Raw genomic sequence first — 18,881 nt, forward strand, 5'->3', positions numbered from 1 at the left:
AGTGTCTGTTCTGCTTCTGTAGTCTTGGCAGTTGTACGATCATATCGCGAACAATAGAGAAGAATAACTTGGGCGTTGTGCAGTAGTGTGCATGGTATTGGGCTGCGAATGGGATGATCTGGGTTCAAATCTCGGTCGTTGGTTATAATGTTTTTCCCCAAAATTGTTGACTGTCCATCCGGTCACTGAGGTGTCTGTTCTGCTTCTGTAGTCTTGGCAGTTGTACGATCATATCGCGAACAATAGAGAACAATAACATGGGCGTTGTGCAGTAGTGTGCATGGTATTGGGCTGCGAATGGGATGATCTGGGTTCAAATCTCGGTTGTTGGATATAATGTTTTTCCCCAAAATTGTTGACTGTCGATCCGGTCAGTGAAGTGTCTGTTCTGCTTCTGTAGTCTTGGCAGTTGTACGATCATATCGCGAACAATAGAGAAGAATAACTTGGGCGTTGTGCAGTAGTGTGCATGGTATTGGGCTGCGAATGGGATGATCTGGGTTCAAATCTCGGTCGTTGGTTATAATGTTTTTCCCCAAAATTGTTGACTGTCCATCCGGTCACTGAGGTGTCTGTTCTGCTTCTGTAGTCTTGGCAGTTGTACGATCATATCGCGAACAATAGAGAACAATAACATGGGCGTTGTGCAGTAGTGTGCATGGTATTGGGCTGCGAATGGGATGATCTGGGTTCAAATCTCGGTTGTTGGATATAATGTTTTTCCCCAAAATTGTTGACTGTCGATCCGGTCAGTGAAGTGTCTGTTCTGCTTCTGTAGTCTTGGCAGTTGTACGATCATATCGCGAACAATAGAGAAGAATAACTTGGGCGTTGTGCAGTAGTGTGCATGGTATTGGGCTGCGAATGGGATGATCTGGGTTCAAATCTCGGTCGTTGGTTATAATGTTTTTCCCCAAAATTGTTGACTGTCCATCCGGTCACTGAGGTGTCTGTTCTGCTTCTGTAGTCTTGGCAGTTGTACGATCATATCGCGAACAATAGAGAAGAATAACTTGGGCGTTGTGCAGTAGTGTGCATGGTATTGGGCTGCGAATGGGATGATCTGGGTTCAAATCTCGGTCGTTGGTTATAATGTTTTTCCCCAAAATTGTTGACTGTCCATCCGGTCACTGAGGTGTCTGTTCTGCTTCTGTAGTCTTGGCAGTTGTACGATCATATCGCGAACAATAGAGAAGAATAACTTGGGCGTTGTGCAGTAGTGTGCATGGTATTGGGCTGCGAATGGGATGATCTGGGTTCAAATCTCGGTCGTTGGTTATAATGTTTTTCCCCAATATTGTGAACTGTCCATCCGGTCACTGAAGTGCCTGTTCTGCTTCTGTAGTCTTGGCAGTTGTACGATCATATCGCGAACAATAGAGAACAATAACTTGGGCGTTGTGCAGTAGTGTGCATGGTATTGGGCTGCGAATGGGATGATCTGGGTTCAAATCTCGGTTGTTGGATATAATGTTTTTCCCCAAAATTGTTGACTGTCGATCCGGTCAGTGAAGTGTCTGTTCTGCTTCTGTAGTCTTGGCAGTTGTACGATCATATCGCGAACAATAGAGAAGAATAACTTGGGCGTTGTGCAGTAGTGTGCATGGTATTGGGCTGCGAATGGGATGATCTGGGTTCAAATCTCGGTCGTTGGTTATAATGTTTTTCCCCAAAATTGTTGACTGTCCATCCGGTCACTGAGGTGTCTGTTCTGCTTCTGTAGTCTTGGCAGTTGTACGATCATATCGCGAACAATAGAGAAGAATAACTTGCTCGTTGTGCAGTAGTGTGCATGGTATTGGGCTGCGAATGGGATGATCTGGGTTCAAATCTCGGTCGTTGGTTATAATGTTTTTCCCCAAAATTGTTGACTGTCCATCCGGTCACTGAGGTGTCTGTTCTGCTTCTGTAGTCTTGGCAGTTGTACGATCATATCGCGAACAATAGAGAAGAATAACTTGGGCGTTGTGCAGTAGTGTGCATGGTATTGGGCTGCGAATGGGATGATCTGGGTTCAAATCTCGGTTGTTGGATATAATGTTTTTCCCCAAAATTGTTGACTGTCGATCCGGTCAGTGAAGTGTCTGTTCTGCTTCTGTAGTCTTGGCAGTTGTACGATACTCTAAGCACAGTATAGTAGTTTAGTTGGCTGAATTACCAAGTTGTTCTTCTGACAGGGCAAACCGCCCACGGCGACGCCCTCAGATTTCGTGATAAAATGGCCCAGTGGATTGCCTGTCAGAAACTGAACACAGATAAGACACGATAACAGGAAAAAGTATACTGAATTGTGGAAGAAGAAGCAAAATAGAAAGAGCGAACTGTGACATCATATCGCGAACAATAGAGAAGAATAACTTGGGCGTTGTGCAGTAGTGTGCATGGTATTGGGCTGCGAATGGGATGATCTGGGTTCAAATCTCGGTTGCTGGATATAATGTTTTTCCCCAAAATTGTTGACTGTCGATCCGGTCAGTGAAGTGTCTGTTCTGCTTCTGTAGTCTTGGCAGTTGTACGATACTCTAAGCACAGTATAGTAGTTTAGTTGGCTGAATTACCAAGTTGTTCTTCTGACAGGGCAAACTCCCCACGGCGACGCTCTCAGATTTCGTGATAAAATGGCCCAGTGGATTGCCTGTCAGAAACTGAACACAGATAAGACACGATAACAGGAAAAAGTATACTGAATTGTGGAAGAAGAAGCAAAATAGAAAGAGCGAACTGTGACATCATATCGCGAACAATAGAGAAGAATAACTTGGGCGTTGTGCAGTAGTGTGCATGGTATTGGGCTGCGAATGGGATGATCTGGGTTCAAATCTCGGTTGTTGGATATAATGTTTTTCCCCAAAATTGTTGACTGTCGATCCGGTCAGTGAAGTGTCTGTTCTGCTTCTGTAGTCTTGGCAGTTGTACGATACTCTAAGCACAGTATAGTAGTTTAGTTGGCTGAATTACCAAGTTGTTCTTCTGACAGGGCAAACTCCCCACGGCGACGCCCTCAGATTTCGTGGTAAAATGGCCCAGTGGATAGCCTGTCAGAAACTGAACACAGATAAGACACGATAAGAGGAAAAAGTATACTGAATTGTGGAAGAAGAAGCAAAATAGAAAGAGCGAACTGTGACATCATATCGCGAACAATAGAGAAGAATAACTTGGGCGTTGTGCAGTAGTGTGCATGGTATTGGGCTGCGAATGGGATGATCTGGGTTCAAATCTCGGTTGTTGGATATAATGTTTTTCCCCAAAATTGTTGACTGTCGATCCGGTCAGTGAAGTGTCTGTTCTGCTTCTGTAGTCTTGGCAGTTGTACGATACTCTAAGCACAGTATAGTAGTTTAGTTGGCTGAATTACCAAGTTGTTCTTCTGACAGGGCAAACTCCCCACGGCGACGCCCTCAGATTTCGTGGTAAAATGGCCCAGTGGATAGCCTGTCAGAAACTGAACACAGATAAGACACGATAAGAGGAAAAAGTATACTGAATTGTGGAAGAAGAAGCAAAATAGAAAGAGCGAACTGTGACATCATATCGCGAACAATAGAGAAGAATAACTTGGGCGTTGTGCAGTAGTGTGCATGGTATTGGGCTGCGAATGGGATGATCTGGGTTCAAATCTCGGTTGTTGGATATAATGTTTTTCCCCAAAATTGTTGACTGTCGATCCGGTCAGTGAAGTGTCTGTTCTGCTTCTGTAGTCTTGGCAGTTGTACGATACTCTAAGCACAGTATAGTAGTTTAGTTGGCTGAATTACCAAGTTGTTCTTCTGACAGGGCAAACTCCCCACGGCGACGCCCTCAGATTTCGTGATAAAATGGCCCAGTGGATTGCCTCTCAGAAACTGAACACAGATAAGACACGATAACAGGAAAAAGTATACTGAATTGTGGAAGAAGAAGCAAAATAGAAAGAGCGAACTGTGACATCATATCGCGAACAATAGAGAAGAATAACTTGGGCGTTGTGCAGTAGTGTGCATGGTATTGGGCTGCGAATGGGATGATCTGGGTTCAAATCTCGGTCGTTGGTTATAATGTTTTTCCCCAAAATTGTGAACTGTCCATCCGGTCACTGAAGTGCCTGTTCTCCTTCTGTAGTTTTGGCAGTTGAACGATACTCTAAGCACAGTCTAGTAGTTTAGTTGACTGAATTACCAAGTTGTTCTTCTGACTAGGCAAACTCCCCACGGCGACGCCCTCAGATTTCGTGGTAAAATGGCCCAGTGGATAGCCTGTCAGAAACTGAACACAGATAAGACACGATAAGAGGAAAAAGTATACTGAATTGTGAAAGAAGAAGCAAAATAGAAAGAGCGAACTGTGGACTCATATTACGAACAATAGAGAAGAATAACATGGGCGTTGTCCAGTTGTGTGCATGGTATTGGGCTGCGAATGGGATGATCTGGGTTCAGATCTCGGTCGTTGGTTACAATTTTTTTCCCCAAAATTGTGAACTGTCCATCCGGTCACTGAAGTGTCTGTTCTCCTTCTGTAGTCTTGGCAGTTGAACGATACTCTAAGCACAGTCTAGTAGTTTAGTTGACTGAATTACCAAGTTGTTCTTCTGACGAGGCAAACTCCCCACGGCGACGCCCTCAGATTTCGTGGTAAAATGGCCCAGTGGATAGCCTGTCAGAAACTGAACACAGATAAGACACGATAACAGGAAAAAGTATACTGAATTGTGAAAGAAGAAGCAAAATAGAAAGAGCGAACTGTGGACTCATATTACGAACAATGGAGAAGAATAACATGGGCGTTGTCCAGTTGTGTGCATGGTATTGGGCTGCGAATGGGATGATCTGGGTTCAGATCTCGGTCGTTGGTTAAAATTTTTTTCCCCAAAATTGTGAACTGTCCATCCGGTCACTGAAGTGTCTGTTCTCCTTCTGTAGTTGTGGCAGTTGAACGATACCCTAAGCACAGTCTAGTAGTTTAGTTGACTGAATTACCAAGTTGTTCTTCTGACTAGGCAAACTCCCCACGGCGACGCCCTCAGATTTCGTGGTAAAATGGCCCAGTGGATAGCCTGTCAGAAACTGAACACAGATAAGACACGATAAGAGGAAAAAGTATACTGAATTATGAAAGAAGAAGCAAAATAGAAAGAGCGAACTGTGGACTCATATTACGAACAATAGAGAAGAATAACATGGGCGTTGTCCAGTTGTGTGCATGGTATTGGGCTGCGAATGGGATGATCTGGGTTCAGATCTCGGTCGTTGGTTACAATTTTTTTCCCCAAAATTGTGAACTGTCCATCCGGTCACTGAAGTGTCTGTTCTCCTTCTGTAGTTTTGGCAGTTGAACGATACTCTAAGCACAGTCTAGTAGTTTAGTTGACTGAATTACCAAGTTGTTCTTCTGACGAGGCAAACTCCCCACGGCGACGCCCTCAGATTTCGTGGTAAAATGGCCCAGTGGATAGCCTGTCAGAAACTGAACACAGATAAGACACGATAACAGGAAAAAGTATACTGAATTGTGAAAGAAGAAGCAAAATAGAAAGAGCGAACTGTGGACTCATATTACGAACAATAGAGAAGAATAACATGGGCGTTGTCCAGTTGTGTGCATGGTATTGGGCTGCGAATGGGATGATCTGGGTTCAGATCTCGGTCGTTGGTTAAAATTTTTTTCCCCAAAATTGTGAACTGTCCATCCGGTCACTGAAGTGTCTGTTCTCCTTCTGTAGTTGTGGCAGTTGAACGATACCCTAAGCACAGTCTAGTAGTTTAGTTGACTGAATTACCAAGTTGTTCTTCTGACTAGGCAAACTCCCCACGGCGACGCCCTCAGATTTCGTGGTAAAATGGCCCAGTGGATAGCCTGTCAGAAACTGAACACAGATAAGACACGATAACAGGAAAAAGTATACTGAATTGTGAAAGAAGAAGCAAAATAGAAAGAGCGAACTGTGACATCATATCGCGAACAATAGAGGAGAATGACAATGGCGTTGTGCAGTAGTGTGCATGGTATTGGGCTATGAAAGCGTTGATCTGGGTTCAAATCTCGGTCGTTGGTTATAATGTTTTTCCCCAAAATTGTTGACTGTCCATCCGGTCACTGAAGTGTCTGTTCTGCTTCTGTAGTCTTGGCAGTTGTACGATACTCTAAGCACAGTCTAGTACTTTAGTTGGCTGAATTACCAAGTTGTTGTTCTGACTAGGCAAACTCCCCACGGCGACGCCCTCAGATTTCTTGGTAAAATGGCCCACTGGATAGCCTGTCAGAAACTGAACACAGATAAGACACGATAAGAGGAAAAAGTATACTGAATTATGAAAGAAGAAGCAAAATAGAAAGAGCGAACTGTGGACTCATATTACGAACAATAGAGAAGAATAACATGGGCGTTGTCCAGTTGTGTGCATGGTATTGGGCTGCGAATGGGATGATCTGGGTTCAGATCTCGGTCGTTGGTTAAAATTTTTTTCCCCAAAATTGTGAACTGTCCATCCGGTCACTGAAGTGTCTGTTCTCCTTCTGTAGTTGTGGCAGTTGAACGATACCCTAAGCACAGTCTAGTAGTTTAGTTGACTGAATTACCAAGTTGTTCTTCTGACAAGCCAAACTCCCCACGGAGACGCCCTCAGATTTCGTGGTAAAATGGCCCAGTGGATAGCCTGTCAGAAACTGAACACAGATAAGACACGATAACAGGAAAATGTATACTGAATTGTGAAAGAAGAAGCAAAATAGAAAGAGCGAACTGTGGACTCATATTACGAACAATAGAGAAGAATAACATGGGCGTTGTCCAGTTGTGTGCATGGTATTGGGCTGCGAATGGGATGATCTGGGTTCAGATCTCGGTCGTTGGTTACAATTTTTTTCCCCAAAATTGTGAACTGTCCATCCGGTCACTGAAGTGTCTGTTCTCCTTCTGTAGTTTTGGCAGTTGAACGATACTCTAAGCACAGTCTAGTAGTTTAGTTGGCTGAATTACCATGTTGTTCTTCTGACTAGGCAAACTCCCCACGGCGACGCCCTCAGATTTCTTGGTAAAATGGCCCACTGGATAGCCTGTCAGAAACTGAACACAGATAAGACACGATAACAGGAAAAAGTGTACTGAATTGTGAAAGAAGAAGCAAAATAGAAAGAGCGAACTGTGAACTCATATCACGAACGATAGAGAAGAATAACATGGGCGTTGTGCAGTAGTGTGCATGGTATTGGGCTGCGAATGGGATGATCTGGGTTCAAATCTCGGTCGTTGGTTTTAATTTTTTTCCCCAAAATTGTGGACTGTCGATCCGGTCACTGAAGTGTCTGTTCTCCTTCTGTAGTCTTGGCAGTTGTACGATAGTCTAAGCACAGTTTAGAAGTTTACTTGACTGAAGTAACAGTTGTTCTTCTGACTAGGCAAACTCCCCACGGCGACGACCTCAGATTTCGCGGTAAAATGGCCCAGTGGATAGCCTGTCTGGAACTGAACACAGATAAGACACGATAACAGGAAAAAGTATACTGAATTGTGAAAGAAGAAGCAAAATAGAAAGAGCGAACTGTGACATCATATCGCGAACAATAGAGAAGAATAACTTGGGCGTTGTGCAGTAGTGTGCAGGGTATTGGGCTGCGAATGGGATGATCTGGGTTCAGATCTCGGTCGTTGGTTACAATTTTTTTCCCCAAAATTGTGAACTGTCCATCCGGTCACTGAAGTGCCTGTTCTCCTTCTGTAGTTTTGGCAGTTGAACGATACTCTAAGCACAGTCTAGTAGTTTAGTTGACTGAATTACCAAGTTGTTCTTCTGACTAGGCAAACTCCCCACGGCGACGCCCTCAGATTTCGTGGTAAAATGGCCCAGTGGATAGCCTGTCAGAAACTGAACACAGATAAGACACGATAAGAGGAAAAAGTATACTGAATTGTGAAAGAAGAAGCAAAATAGAAAGAGCGAACTGTGGACTCATATTACGAACAATAGAGAAGAATAACATGGGCGTTGTCCAGTTGTGTGCATGGTATTGGGCTGCGAATGGGATGATCTGGGTTCAGATCTCGGTCGTTGGTTACAATTTTTTTCCCCAAAATTGTGAACTGTCCATCCGGTCACTGAAGTGTCTGTTCTCCTTCTGTAGTCTTGGCAGTTGAACGATACTCTAAGCACAGTCTAGTAGTTTAGTTGACTGAATTACCAAGTTGTTCTTCTGACGAGGCAAACTCCCCACGGCGACGCCCTCAGATTTCGTGGTAAAATGGCCCAGTGGATAGCCTGTCAGAAACTGAACACAGATAAGACACGATAACAGGAAAAAGTATACTGAATTGTGAAAGAAGAAGCAAAATAGAAAGAGCGAACTGTGGACTCATATTACGAACAATGGAGAAGAATAACATGGGCGTTGTCCAGTTGTGTGCATGGTATTGGGCTGCGAATGGGATGATCTGGGTTCAGATCTCGGTCGTTGGTTAAAATTTTTTTCCCCAAAATTGTGAACTGTCCATCCGGTCACTGAAGTGTCTGTTCTCCTTCTGTAGTTGTGGCAGTTGAACGATACCCTAAGCACAGTCTAGTAGTTTAGTTGACTGAATTACCACGTTGTTCTTCTGACTAGGCAAACTCCCCACGGCGACGCCCTCAGATTTCGTGGTAAAATGGCCCAGTGGATAGCCTGTCAGAAACTGAACACAGATAAGACACGATAAGAGGAAAAAGTATACTGAATTGTGAAAGAAGAAGCAAAATAGAAAGAGCGAACTGTGGACTCATATTACGAACAATAGAGAAGAATAACATGGGCGTTGTCCAGTTGTGTGCATGGTATTGGGCTGCGAATGGGATGATCTGGGTTCAGATCTCGGTCGTTGGTTACAATTTTTTTCCCCAAAATTGTGAACTGTCCATCCGGTCACTGAAGTGTCTGTTCTCCTTCTGTAGTCTTGGCAGTTGAACGATACTCTAAGCACAGTCTAGTAGTTTAGTTGACTGAATTACCAAGTTGTTCTTCTGACGAGGCAAACTCCCCACGGCGACGCCCTCAGATTTCGTGGTAAAATGGCCCAGTGGATAGCCTGTCAGAAACTGAACACAGATAAGACACGATAACAGGAAAAAGTATACTGAATTGTGAAAGAAGAAGCAAAATAGAAAGAGCGAACTGTGGACTCATATTACGAACAATGGAGAAGAATAACATGGGCGTTGTCCAGTTGTGTGCATGGTATTGGGCTGCGAATGGGATGATCTGGGTTCAGATCTCGGTCGTTGGTTAAAATTTTTTTCCCCAAAATTGTGAACTGTCCATCCGGTCACTGAAGTGTCTGTTCTCCTTCTGTAGTTGTGGCAGTTGAACGATACCCTAAGCACAGTCTAGTAGTTTAGTTGACTGAATTACCAAGTTGTTCTTCTGACTAGGCAAACTCCCCACGGCGACGCCCTCAGATTTCGTGGTAAAATGGCCCAGTGGATAGCCTGTCAGAAACTGAACACAGATAAGACACGATAAGAGGAAAAAGTATACTGAATTGTGAAAGAAGAAGCAAAATAGAAAGAGCGAACTGTGGACTCATATTACGAACAATAGAGAAGAATAACATGGGCGTTGTCCAGTTGTGTGCATGGTATTGGGCTGCGAATGGGATGATCTGGGTTCAGATCTCGGTCGTTGGTTACAATTTTTTTCCCCAAAATTGTGAACTGTCCATCCGGTCACTGAAGTGTCTGTTCTCCTTCTGTAGTTTTGGCAGTTGAACGATACTCTAAGCACAGTCTAGTAGTTTAGTTGACTGAATTACCAAGTTGTTCTTCTGACGAGGCAAACTCCCCACGGCGACGCCCTCAGATTTCGTGGTAAAATGGCCCAGTGGATAGCCTGTCAGAAACTGAACACAGATAAGACACGATAAGAGGAAAAAGTATACTGAATTGTGAAAGAAGAAGCAAAATAGAAAGAGCGAATTGTGGACTCATATTACGAACAATAGAGAAGAATAACATGGGCGTTGTCCAGTTGTGTGCATGGTATTGGGCTGCGAATGGGATGATCTGGGTTCAGATCTCGGTCGTTGGTTAAAATTTTTTTCCCCAAAATTGTGAACTGTCCATCCGGTCACTGAAGTGTCTGTTCTCCTTCTGTAGTTGTGGCAGTTGAACGATACCCTAAGCACAGTCTAGTAGTTTAGTTGACTGAATTACCAAGTTGTTCTTCTGACTAGGCAAACTCCCCACGGCGACGCCCTCAGATTTCGTGGTAAAATGGCCCAGTGGATAGCCTGTCAGAAACTGAACACAGATAAGACACGATAACAGGAAAAAGTATACTGAATTGTGAAAGAAGAAGCAAAATAGAAAGAGCGAACTGTGACATCATATCGCGAACAATAGAGGAGAATGACAATGGCGTTGTGCAGTAGTGTGCATGGTATTGGGCTATGAAAGGGTTGATCTGGGTTCAAATCTCGGTCGTTGGTTATAATGTTTTTCCCCAAAATTGTTGACTGTCCATCCGGTCACTGAAGTGTCTGTTCTGCTTCTGTAGTCTTGGCAGTTGTACGATACTCTAAGCACAGTCTAGTACTTTAGTTGGCTGAATTACCATGTTGTTCTTCTGACTAGGCAAACTCCCCACGGCGACGCCCTCAGATTTCTTGGTAAAATGGCCCACTGGATAGCCTGTCAGAAACTGAACACAGATAAGACACGATAAGAGGAAAAAGTATACTGAATTATGAAAGAAGAAGCAAAATAGAAAGAGCGAACTGTGGACTCATATTACGAACAATAGAGAAGAATAACATGGGCGTTGTCCAGTTGTGTGCATGGTATTGGGCATCGAATGGGATGATCTGGGTTCAGATCTCGGTCGTTGGTTAAAATTTTTTTCCCCAAAATTGTGAACTGTCCATCCGGTGACTGAAGTGTCTGTTCTCCTTCTGTAGTTGTGGCAGTTGAACGATACCCTAAGCACAGTCTAGTAGTTTAGTTGACTGAATTACCAAGTTGTTCTTCTGACAAGCCAAACTCCCCACGGAGACGCCCTCAGATTTCGTGGTAAAATGGCCCAGTGGATAGCCTGTCAGAAACTGAACACAGATAAGACACGATAACAGGAAAAAGTATACTGAATTGTGAAAGAAGAAGCAAAATAGAAAGAGCGAACTGTGACATCATATCGCGAACAATAGAGGAGAATGACAATGGCGTTGTGCAGTAGTGTGCATGGTATTGGGCTATGAAAGGGTTGATCTGGGTTCAAATCTCGGTCGTTGGTTATAATGTTTTTCCCCAAAATTGTTGACTGTCCATCCGGTCACTGAAGTGTCTGTTCTGCTTCTGTAGTCTTGGCAGTTGTACGATACTCTAAGCACAGTCTAGTACTTTAGTTGGCTGAATTACCATGTTGTTCTTCTGACTAGGCAAACTCCCCACGGCGACGCCCTCAGATTTCTTGGTAAAATGGCCCACTGGATAGCCTGTCAGAAACTGAACACAGATAAGACACGATAAGAGGAAAAAGTATACTGAATTATGAAAGAAGAAGCAAAATAGAAAGAGCGAACTGTGGACTCATATTACGAACAATAGAGAAGAATAACATGGGCGTTGTCCAGTTGTGTGCATGGTATTGGGCTGCGAATGGGATGATCTGGGTTCAGATCTCGGTCGTTGGTTAAAATTTTTTTCCCCAAAATTGTGAACTGTCCATCCGGTGACTGAAGTGTCTGTTCTCCTTCTGTAGTTGTGGCAGTTGAACGATACCCTAAGCACAGTCTAGTAGTTTAGTTGACTGAATTACCAAGTTGTTCTTCTGACAAGCCAAACTCCCCACGGAGACGCCCTCAGATTTCGTGGTAAAATGGCCCAGTGGATAGCCTGTCAGAAACTGAACACAGATAAGACACGATAACAGGAAAAAGTATACTGAATTGTGAAAGAAGAAGCAAAATAGAAAGAGCGAACTGTGACATCATATCGCGAACAATAGAGGAGAATGACAATGGCGTTGTGCAGTAGTGTGCATGGTATTGGGCTATGAATGGGTTGATCTGGGTTCAAATCTCGGTCGTTGGTTATAATGTTTTTCCCCAAAATTGTTGACTGTCCATCCGGTCACTGAAGTGTCTGTTCTCCTTCTGTAGTCTTGGCAGTTGTACGATACTCTAAGCACAGTCTAGTAGTTTAGTTGGCTGAATTACCATGTTGTTCTTCTGACTAGGCAAACTCCCCACGGCGACGCCCTCAGATTTCTTGGTAAAATGGCCCAGTGGATAGCCTGTCAGAAACTGAACACAGATAAGACACGATAAGAGGAAAAAGTATACTGAATTGTGAAAGAAGAAGCAAAATAGAAAGAGCGAACTGTGGACTCATATTACGAACAATAGAGAAGAATAACATGGGCGTTGTCCAGTTGTGTGCATGGTATTGGGCTGCGAATGGGATGATCTGGGTTCAGATCTCGGTCGTTGGTTAAAATTTTTTTCCCCAAAATTGTGAACTGTCCATCCGGTCACTGAAGTGTCTGTTCTCCTTCTGTAGTTGTGGCAGTTGAACGATACCCTAAGCACAGTCTAGTAGTTTAGTTGACTGAATTACCAAGTTGTTCTTCTGACAAGGCAAACTCCCCACGGAGACGCCCTCAGATTTCGTGGTAAAATGGCCCAGTGGATAGCCTGTCAGAAACTGAACACAGATAAGACACGATAACAGGAAAAAGTATACTGAATTGTGAAAGAAGAAGCAAAATAGAAAGATCGAACTGTGACATCATATCGCGAACAATAGAGCAGAATGATAATGGCGTTGTGCAGTAGTGTGCATGGTATTGGGCTGCCAATGGGATGATCTGGGTTCAGATCTCGGTCGTTGGTTAAAATTTTTTTCCCCAAAATTGTGAACTGTCCATCCGGTCACTGAAGTGTCTGTTCTCCTTCTGTAGTTTTGGCAGTTGAACGATACTCTAAGCACAGTCTAGTAATTTAGTTGACTGATTTACCAAGTTGTTCTTCTGACTAGGCAAACTCCCCACGGCGACGCCCTCAGATTTCGTGGTAAAATGGCCCAGTGGATAGCCTGTCAGAAACTGAATACAGATAAGACACGATAACAGGAAAAAGTATACTGAACTGTGAAAGAAGAAGCAAAATAGAAAGATCGAACTGTGACATCATATCGCGAACAATAGAGCAGAATGATAATGGCGTTGTGCAGTAGTGTGCATGGTATTGGGCTGCCAATGGGATGATCTGGGTTCAGATCTCGGTCGTTGGTTAAAATTTTTTTCCCCAAAATTGTGAACTGTCCATCCGGTCACTGAAGTGTCTGTTCTGCTTCTGTAGTCTTGGCAGTTGTACGATACTCTAAGCACAGTCTAGTAGTTTAGTTGGCTGAATTACCATGTTGTTCTTCTGACTAGGCAAACTCCCCACGGCGACGCCCTCAGACTTCTTGGTAAAATGGCCCACTGGATAGCCTGTCAGAAACTGAACACAGATAAGACACGATAAGAGGAAAAAGTATACTGAATTGTGAAAGAAGAAGCAAAATAGAAAGAGCGAACTGTGGACTCATATTACGAACAATAGAGAAGAATAACATGGGCGTTGTCCAGTTGTGTGCATGGTATTGGGCTGCGAATGGGATGATCTGGGTTCAGATCTCGGTCGTTGGTTAAAATTTTTTTCCCCAAAATTGTGAACTGTCCATCCGGTCACTGAAGTGTCTGTTCTCCTTCTGTAGTTGTGGCAGTTGAACGATACCCTAAGCACAGTCTAGTAGTTTAGTTGACTGAATTACCAAGTTGTTCTTCTGACTAGGCAAACTCCCCACTGCGACGCCCTCAGATTTCTTGGTAAAATGGCCCAGTGGATAGCCCGTCAGAAACTGAACACAGATAAGACACGATAACAGGAAAAAGTATACTGAACTGTGAAAGAAGAAGCAAAATAGAAAGAGCGAACTGTGACATCATATCGCGAACAATAGAGCAGAATGACAATGGCGTTGTGCTGTAGTGTGCATGGTATTGGGCTGCCAATGGGATGATCTGGGTTCAAATCTCGGTCGTTGGCTTCAATTTTTTTCCCCAAAATTGTGGACTGTCGATCCGGTCACTGAAGTGTCTGTTCTCCTTCTGTAGTCTTGGCAGTTGTACGATAGTCTAAGCACAGTTTAGTAGTTTACTTGACTGAATTAACAGTTGTTCTTCTGACTAGGCAAACTCCCCACGGCGACGACCTCAGATTTCGCGGTAAAATGGCCCAGTCTATAGCCTGTCTGGAACTGAATAGAGATAAGACACGATAAGAGGAAAAAGTATACTGAATTGTGAAAGGAGAAGCAAAATAGAAAGGGCGAACTGTGACATCATATCGAGAACAATAGAGGAGAATTACAATGGCGTTGTGCAGTAGTGTGCATGGTATTGGGCTGCGAATGGGATGATCTGGGTTCAAATCTCGGTCGTTGGTTTTAATTTTTTTCCCCAAAATTGTGGACTGTCCATCCGGTCACTGAAGTGTCTGTTCTCCTTCTGTAGTCTTGGCAGTTGTACGATACTCTAAGCACAGTCTAGTAGTTTAGTTGGCTGAATTAGCAAGTTGTTCTTCTGACTAGGCAAACTCCCCACGGCGACGCCCTCAGATTTCGTGGTAAAATGGCCCAGTGGATAGCCTGTCAGAAACTGAACACAGATAAGACACGATAACAGGAAAAAGTATACTGAATTGTGAAAGAAGAAGCAAAATAGAAAGATCGAACTGTGAACTCATATCACGAACAATAGAGAACAGTAACATGGGCGTTGTGCAGTAGTGTGCATGGTATTGGGCTGCGAATGGGATGATCTGGGTTCAAATCTCAGTCGTTGGTAACAATTTTTTTCCCCAAAATTGTGGACTGTCCATGCGGTCACTGAAGTGTCTGTTCTCCTTCTGTAGTCTTGGCAGTTGTACGATACTCTAAGCACAGTCTAGTAGTTTAGTTGGCTGAATTACCATGTTGTTCTTCTGACTAGGCAAACTCCCCACGGCGACGCCCTCAGATTTCTTGGTAAAATGGCCCACTGGATAGCCTGTCAGAAACTGAACACAGACAAGACACGATAACAGGGAAAAGTATACTGAATTGTGAAAGAAGAAGCAAAATAGAAAGAGCGAACTGTGAACTCATATCACGAACAATAGAGAAGAATCACATGGGTGTTGTCCAGTTGTGTGCATGGTATTGGGCTGCGAATGGGATGATCTGGGTTCAGATCTTGGTCGTTGGTTAATATTTTTTTCCCCAAAATTGTGGACTGTCCATCCCGTCACTGAAGTGTCTGTTCTCCTTCTGTAGTCTTGGCAGTTGAACGATACTCTAAGCACAGTCTAGTAGTTTAGTTGGCTGAATTACGAAGTTGTTGTTCTGACTAGGCGAACTCCCCACGGCGACGCCCTCAGATTTCGTGGTAAATTGGCCCAGTGGATAGCCTGTCAGAAACTGAACACAGATAAGACACGATAACAGGAAAAAGTATACTGAATTGTGAAAGAAGAAGCAAAATAGAAAGAGCGAACTGTGGACTCATATTACGAACAATAGAGAAGAATAACATGGGCGTTGTCCAGTTGTGTGCATGGTATTGGGCTGCGAATGGGATGATCTGGGTTCAGATCTTGGTCGTTGGTTAATATTTTTTTCCCCAAAATTGTGGACTGTCCATCCCGTCACTGAAGTGTCTGTTCTCCTTCTGTAGTCTTGGCAGTTGAACGATACTCTAAGCACAGTCTAGTAGTTTAGTTGGCTGAATTACCAAGTTGTTGTTCTGACTAGGCAAACTCCCCACGGCGACGCCCTCAGATTTCGTGGTAAATTGGCCCAGTGGATAGCCTGTCAGAAACTGAACACAGATAAGACACGATAACAGGAAAAAGTATACTGAATTGTGAAAGAAGAAGCAAAATAGAAAGAGCAAACTGTGAACTCATATCACGAACAATAGAGAAGAAATACATAGCGTTGTGCAGTTGTGTGCATGGTATAGGGCTGCGAATGGGATGATCTGGGTTCAAATCTCTGTCGTTGGATTATAATTTTTTCCCCAAAATTGTGGACTGTCCATCCGGTCACTGAAGTGTCTGTTCTCCTTCAGTAGTCTTGGCAGTTGTACGATACTCTAAACCCAGTCTAGTAGTTTAGTTGGCTGAATTACCAAGTTGTTCTTCTGACTAGGCAAACTCCCCACGGCGACGCCCTCAGATTTCGTGATAAAATGGCCCAGTGGATAGCCTGTCAGAAACTGAACACAGATAAGACACGATAACAGGAAAAAGTATACTGAATTGTGAAAGAAGAAGCAAAATAGAAAGAGCGAACTGTGAACTCATATCACGAACAATAGAGGAGAATAACATAGCGTTGTGCAGTTGTGTGCATGGTATAGGGCTGCGAATGGGATGATCTGGGTTCAAATCTCTGTCGTTGGATTATAATTTTTTCCCCAAAATTGTGGACTGTCCATCCGGTCACTGAAGTGTCTGTTCTCCTTCAGTAGTCTTGGCAGTTGTAAGATACTCTAAACCCAGTCTAGTAGTTTAGTTGGCTGAATTACCAAGTTGTTCTTCTGACTAGGCAAACTCCCCACGGCGACGCCCTCAGATTTCGTGATAAAATGGCCCAGTGGATAGCCTGTCAGAAACTGAACACAGATAAGACACGATAACAGGAAAAAGTATACTGAATTGTGAAAGAAGAAGCAAAATAGAAAGAGCGAACTGTGAACTCATATCACGAACAATATAGAAAAACAACATGGGCGTTGTGCAGTAGTGTGCATGGTATAGGGCTGCGAATGGGATGATCTGGGTTCAAATCTCTGTCGTTGGATTATAATTTTTTCCCCAAAATTGTGGACTGTCCATCCGGTCACTGAAGTGTCTGTTCTCCTTCAGTAGTCTTGGCAGTTGTAAGATACTCTAAACCCAGTCTAGTAGTTTAGTTGGCTGAATTACCAAGTTGTTCTTCTGACTAGGCAAACTCCCCACGGCGACGCCCTCAGATTTCGTGATAAAATGGCCCAGTGGATAGCCTGTCAGAAACTGAACACAGATAAGACACGATAACAGGAAAAAGTATACTGAATTGTGAAAGAAGAAGCAAAATAGAAAGAGCGAACTGTGAACTCGTATCACGAACAATATAGAAAAACAACATGGGCGTTGTGCAGTAGTGTGCATGGTATAGGGCTGCGAATGGGATGATCTGGGTTCAAATCTCTGTCGTTGGATTATAATTTTTTTCCCCAAAATTGTGGACTGTCCATCCGGTCACTGAAGTGTCTGTTCTCCTTCAGTAGTCTTGGCAGTTGTACGATACTCTAAACCCAGTCTAGTAGTTTAGTTGGCTGAATTACCAAGTTGTTCTTCTGACTAGGCAAACTCCCCACGGCGACGCCCTCAGATTTCGTGGTAAAATGGCCCAGTGGATAGCCTGTCAGAAACTGAACACAGATAAGACACGATAACAGGAAAAAGTATACTGAATTGAGAAAGAAGAAGCAAAATAGAAAGAGCGAACTGTGTACTCATATCACGAAAAATAGAGAAGAATAACATGGGCGTTGGCAGTAGTGTGCATGGTATTGGAATGCGAATGGGATGATCTGGGTTCAAATCTCGGTCGTTGGTTACAATTTTTTTCCCCAAAATTGTGGACTGTCCATCCGGTCACTGAAGTGTCTGTTTTCGTCCTGTTGTCTTTTTTTTTTTTTTTTTTTTTTTGTTGCTGAGGCGTGTCTTTATCATAGTTTTCAATAAGAAATTTTACATCTTGTGTATACGTAGATATATGCTGTTTTGCCTTCGAAATCCTGAACCAAAAGATGCTTCATTTGAAACAAAAAATTTATGTCATGCCGAGGCAATAGAGATTGAAGGTTATAGTTTTAGTGCTTTTTTTTTTTTTTTTTTTTTTTCTCGTCCACTGCTTCTCGGCAACCTAGCATACTTCTTTGTAATATATAATAAAGTTGTAGGAAGTAGTGGACCCTGAACCTGTATATTATTTTTTTAATTTCTGTTTAGTTTTTTTATTGTTATTATTATTATTTTTGTTTGTTTGTTATTTTTTTTATTGTAAAAGAAAAATCTTCATGGAATGTGAAGAAGGAATTTTATGTTAAGGCACTAATTCCATAGCCTCCTTTCCTTCTTGAGATTAATAATAATAATAAAAAAGTATGTTCCCTTCCATGGAAACAAATGAGACTTCCTTCTCAGTCATAAAATGAATGTATAAGAAAACAATTTATCTTTAACCCTGCGATACTGGCTTTCGGCTTCGGCTTCTTCTGTGCAATAAACAAAATAGCCTTCTTTGCCAGCAGAGGATAAGTGATTGTAATATGAAACTGTAAAATTGTACTTCTCCCCAATTGTTTTTGTTTAAGCGTCGTTTCGCTTAAATAAACGATTTTTGTTTATCTCGTTGGCTTGTCAACCAATGCCCAGTCGCTCGAATACAATTTTAAGCATATTGCCGTAGTTTTTCTTGTGGTCTTTATATTTCAGGGCGTTATAAAAAGCACACTTCAAGTACATGTAAAAATCAGTGGAATTGTCATTTCCCAGGTGATTAATTACGTAATTCACATAGTGTCCCATTAACCAATGGACCGAGTTGTTTTTTGCTGCTGGAAAATAGCAAGTCTGAGGCCTGAGGAAAGTAACAGGGGGAAAATTTTCCACCGAAGATCTCGTAAGAAAAGCCAGTTGTTCCCTAATCCAATTACAGAGTTGTAGATTGCCACCGCACGTGAATCTGTGCACTAACGTGTCGATCAATTTACATTTGAGACATAGGTTCGTGTCGCTAACGCCGATTGCATGTAACCTTTCATTGGTGCTTACGGTCTCATTCACTGTTTTATACCACGCTGAC

This window comes from Schistocerca gregaria, chromosome 10, assembly GCF_023897955.1.
Source record: "Schistocerca gregaria isolate iqSchGreg1 chromosome 10, iqSchGreg1.2, whole genome shotgun sequence".
NCBI lineage: Eukaryota > Metazoa > Arthropoda > Insecta > Orthoptera > Acrididae > Schistocerca > Schistocerca gregaria.